We start from the raw sequence: 6,000 nt of genomic DNA on the forward strand, positions 1-6,000 counted from the left end.
AGTGCCCCTCAGCACAACATGTCCCAGCCCATGGGCTGGATGGTCTTGCCTCTGAGGACTGAAAAGAAACATTTCTGGCTTTCGAGAGTCTATTTTTTCACTGAACACAAGGCTCGTCTTATTGCCACAACATAATTTCGGTTTCTAAATGATTATATGTTGAACTTAATTAGATAGTATTAACATTACAACAACAAAATTCCTGTAGAAATTCCTAGAACAACATAGTGAAGTGCCTAATTTTTTTTTTATTAAAGCTTTTATTTATTTATTTGACGGAGGGAGAGAGATCATAAGTAGGCAGAGCAGCTGGCAGAGAGAGAGAGGGGAAGCAGGCTCCCTCCTGAGCAGAGAGCCCGATGCGGGACTTGACCCCAGGACCCTGAGATCACGACCTAAGCCAAAGGCAGCAGCCTAACCCACTGAGCCATCCAAGTGCCCCAAGGAGTGAGTGCCTAATCTTGACCAAGTGAAAATTCACAGTACAATTTACAATTCTACCATAGAAAGAGAAAGACATATATTTTTTAAAGGATTTATTTGAGAAAAAAAATTATTTGCGAGAGAAAGAGGAAGAGAGAGCACAAGTAGGGGGGTGGTGAGGATAGGGGGAGAAGGAGAACCAGACTCCCCGCTAAGCATGGAGTCCGATGTGGGGCTCAATCCCAGGACCCTGGGATCATGACCTGAGCTGAAGGCAGGTTAACGACTGAGCCACCTAGGTGTCCTTAATGGGCATTTTCAAATATTTATAACTATAGCAAATTGTACAGTTTTATTCTTCTAAAATGTTTATACTGTTTTGTTGCTTTTTAAATTACATAATCAATCCATGTTTATGAAATTAAACTTAGGAAATACAAAAAGAATAAATTACAAATTGCCAATAATTCTACCACCCTACCATTATCAATATTTTGGTATATAAGCAGTCTTTGCTTTGTATAGTAGTGAAGAACCATAGACATGACCATGCAAGCTGAAATGATGCAAAAATGATCTCAATCATCAATAGAAACTGTTAATATTGTTCCATGTGTGCTGAAGAGCTGACAGTGAAGTTTGTACTTTCTGTGAGTACAGTTACTGTACGATGGTAACTGAAATTTGAACTGTGCTGCTGGAGGACTGCTGTTAACTAAACCATGGTAGCTGACATCAGTGTATGTCGAAGCAAGGAAAGCCTACATACCCTTCCGGTCTTTTTTCTATTCAACCGTCTGCATAATTTTTAAAAACTGGATCATCCTTGTGGCATATATAATAAACTGGCTTATCACCACTCATCCCAGTGGCTTCTTTTCTGCAGGAAAGCTGAAGTCTACATTCTCCGATTCCCATCTAGGGCTCTGCATGTGACTTAAGGTAGTAAGATTTGTTCTAAGTAGGTTCAGGGTGTGATTCTTGTTTTTCCTAGCTATTTTTCTCAGTCTTCCTGAAAGCCCCTTATGGTTATAAAGCTACAGTAGTTAAGAGAGATTGGTATTGATGAAAGAATAGACGAATAGATCAATGGGATAGAATGGAGACCCACATATATACAGTCAACTGATCTTTTACAAAGGAGCAAAGACAATTCAACAGAGCAGACAGTCAGTTCAACAAATGGTGCTGGAACATTCCCATGCAACAAACAAAAACCCAAGTCTACACATTGACCTTACATACGTCACAAAAATTAACTTGAAATGGATCATAGGCCCACGTGTAAAACACAAAATTATAAAACATCTAGAAGATAACATAGGATACTATCTAGATGACCTTGGGTATGACTTTTTAGATAAAATACCAAAGGCATGATCCATGAAAGTAATAGCTGATAAGGTGAACTTCACCGAAATTAAAAACGTTTCTGTGAAAGGCAATGCCAAGAAAATGAGAAGACAAGCCACAGACTGGGAGAAAATATTTGCAAAAGTTGTGTTGGATGAAGCACTGTTATCCAACATTATACAAAACATTCTGCCCTAAAGAGAAACTAACTAGAGCTTAACAGCTAGGGCTTCATCAGAGCCTAACTACCTAGGAGAAGGTAAATATTCAACCCTAGCCCATGCTAGCCATCCTGTCCCACCTATAGGGAGAAGAATGAGACTTGTGAAGTTCACAGTCTAGAGGTATGGGCTAAGAGTGTAGGCCCCGACCACAGCACGATAGCATGTTTCCCCTTCCTCCACACCTTATCACTACATTACTAAAAGCCCATTTATAGCAATTCCTTTAACTCAGAGTATGCCTGCCTATCAAGAAAAAATTACATACTAAAAGGCAAACGACACAATTTGAAGAGACAGAGCAAGCATCAGAACCAGACATAGCAGGGATATTGGAACTATCTATAATTTAAAGGAATTTGAAACAACTATGATTAATAGGCTAAGGGCTCTAATGGATAGATCACATGCAAGAAAAGATGAGCTATGTAAGCAGAGAGATGGAAATCCTAAGGAAAAAAAAAAAAAAAAACAAAAGAAATACCAGAGATAAAAAATACTGTAACAAAAATGGAGAATGTCTTTGATGGACTATTATTGCTATTTTGTCCAATATACTTAGATTTCACTTAATAAGCCGACCCTTGGGTAGTTCTTTTGCAGAATTAATTTCTAATGTAATAGTCAATTATCTTTTTTCTCTTTTTTTTTTTTAAAGATTTTATATATTTATTTGTCAGAGAGAGAGCAAGTGAGAGCAAGCACAGGCAGACAGAGTGGCAGGCAGAGTCAGAGGGAGAAGCAGGCTCCCTGCGGAGCAAGGAACCGGATGTGGGACTCGACCCCATGACGCTGGGATGATGACCTGAGCTGAAGGCAGCTGCTTAACCAACTGAGCCACCCAGGTGTCCCTATCTTATTTTATTTTCAAAAAGATTTTATTTATTTGAGAGAGAGGATGAGCAGGGGAAGGGGCAAAGGGAGAAGCAGACTCCCCCCGCTGCCACCCAAGCCAGGAGCCCGACATGAGGCTCAATCCCAGGACCCGGAGATCATGACCTGAGCCAAAGGCAGACACTTAACCCACTGAGCCACCCAGGCACCATTAGTGGTTTTAGAAGATAACACTTAATAGGAGCTGTGAAAGTGCTAACATTGCTATGTACCAGGCACCAGACCAGAACTTGATATTTGGATAATAAAAGCTTCAATTTACAAAACACTTGCTTCCTGGTAGGAATTGAAAATGTTTTACTTAGTATCAAATTTACTTAGTATCAAATTTTACTTAGTATCAAATTGAAAATGTTTTACTTAGCACCAATTACATTATGGGGTAAGCATTATCTTAATTTCACTGTATTTTATCACTGTGGTTATAAAAAACACAAAACAGGATTATAACAATATTTGCAGCAGTTTCTTGAGCCTATTTTTCATTGCTTTGACATTTAGTTTATTAGGTTGACAAATAGCCAGTCCTTCATTTTGATAGCCCTAGTCATAATTTTTCACGTAATAACTGTTGATTAATTTTATTTCCTTACCAATGATACTAGCAAAAAGAAAGTCAATTAATAACTACTGTAAATGAGCTGCTACATTTTTCTCCAGTCATCAATAGCCGTGAAGTTCGTGTACGCAGTCCCACATCTGGAACGGCAGTGTGAGAAGCTCCCATGAAACAAGCCTAACTAGTGACAATTATTTAAAAAAAACAACACCATTTAAAAATATCTGAGAATTGACCTAAGGCCATATGGTAGTGAAGAAATATTTATTCAAAGAAATCTACTAAAACTCGGTGAGAACAGCCATAGTCTATTCTATAGCACTTGAACCCATGTGGCATTGGAACCACTATCCACCCCGTTGCTCCCCACCCCAGCTCAGCATGAAGGCAAATCCACTCCAGGTGGGTACAGCCATGAATGTAGCTGTTGAGGAATGTACCTTCCTCGGAGAGGCGGGCCACCAGAATTTCCCATTTCTCCTAGCCATCTGTTGCAAAGGCTAAATTCCAAGCAAGTGCGGCCAAGAGGTGAGGGGTTACCTTTTTTCACCTGTCAACACAATTTGAACAAACCTTTCAGAATCTCTAACAGGAAAAAAGAGAGTTCTATTAGAGCCCAAGTTAGGACAGCTGCCCAGGAATTACTCTTCACAGAGAAAAATTGTGTGCTGGGGGGCACCTGGCTGCTCAGTCAGTGGAATGTGCAACTCTTGATCATCCGGGTTGTGGATTCTACACCCAGCGTGGGTGTAGAAATTACTTAAATTCTTAAAAAAAAAAAAAAAAGTGTTCTTGAAATGAACAATTTCCAGAGGGTTATACACTTCTTTACATCTTGTAAAAGCTAAAAAGATGATAGATTCCTGTATGGTCAGGAATCACAAGTTTTATCATAAAGGAATGCAGGGACTACAAACATTGATCAGTAGATTATCCCAAGAACAAGGTGGTTTTCCTTTATGCTACTCATTCACAAAGCGGATGTATAATGCATATGTACTGGGTGACAAATCAGGCTTTTGGTTTGAACAAAGTTTATATACAGTCACGTTGACTTAGAAAGAAATCTGAAATCATTTCCCGTGGGTACTAGGCCTTTAAAGAGTTTTTCTCTCATCACAACCAGCTTCCACTATTAAGAGGAGAGACTCTCATGGTTGCCAGAGGAAAGAAGAAGGGGCCAAATGAATAAAGGAGATTGAGAGGTACAGGCTTCCAGGTATGGAATGATTCAGTCACAGGAATAAAGGCCCAGCATAGGGAATACAGTCAATGATAATATAATAGCATCGTCTGGTGATAGATGATAGCTGTGTTTATAACTAGCATAGCATGATGTATGGAGAAGTTGCATCACTACACTGTACACCTGAAAATAATGTAACATTGTCTGGCAATTAAACAACAACAACAAAATTAAAAAAAAAAAAAAAGAGGAGAGACTATCTCAGGCATGGCACATGGGTCATTCTTATCGTAGCTAATTTGTAGGGTGAAGGTGGCAAATTGGGAGAGCCATGGCAAGACCAGAGAGGCTCTCATCTCTACCCAGAAGCCTGCTCCTAACACAGAAGGGCCACTTACACACATAACTCTGCCTCTACTCCCAGCTCCAGAGCTGTGGCTCAGTGATTTCTGGCTACAGAGAAAACCAGGATGTAAAACAAAGAGCTCCACAGCTATCTCCAAAAGAATTGCCGTCATTTGAAACAGAGTGTAAGGAAGTTCAAGCTTAAGGGTACTCAAAAAACAAAGATTTTTGGTGAAAAGCAATTATGAAGAAGCTGGTAACTTCACAGAAGATACAAGCTAAATGATACCCCACATAGTACCAGAGGCAAGCTGGGAAAGAGACAGCAAAAGAGCCCTCTTGGCACTGGAACAAACCACAATCATTGCCCCCCACCCCCCCACACACACCAATACCCCTTCAAAGTAGACAGAATTTAATTGGATCAGGTTGTGGAGCAATTTATGCTCAGGGGATTGCTGACTAGTAGAGTTTCACAGCTGAGTAAGATCAAGGAAAGAGACAGAAAGGGGCCCTGCTAAAACCCACTGTCACCCCAGGGTGTCTGTATACATGCTCAAGGGAGTGATGTCTGAGGACCAACATCAGAGGCTCCATAATGTGGAGAAAACAGACATCACTAAAATAGTCCAGACAAAACTAAGGAAATAAACAAGCCAACTATAATAACAAGCTCCAGGGGATGGGAAGGAGACCAATACCTACAGTTACTATAAACAGTATCAATAGAGATAAGAATGGTACAGGCACACACACACACAAATGGAAATTCAGAAAGGCTCAAAAGTAGATTTGGACTGACAAAATTAGCAAACTTGAAGACAGACTGAGATTATGCAATTCAAAGAATAAAGAAAAAAAAATGAAGAAAATTACAGAGCCTCAGAGAAATGTGGGTCACCATTAAACACACCAACATATAGGTGTGGATAGGAATATAAGGAGTTGCAAATTTGATTTAAAGAAAATTCTTAATGTGTATAACTAGGCAGCTCAGCAAACTCCAAGTAGGATACATG

Source organism: Mustela lutreola, chromosome 3 (assembly GCF_030435805.1).
Source record: "Mustela lutreola isolate mMusLut2 chromosome 3, mMusLut2.pri, whole genome shotgun sequence".
Classification (NCBI taxonomy): Eukaryota; Metazoa; Chordata; class Mammalia; order Carnivora; family Mustelidae; genus Mustela; species Mustela lutreola.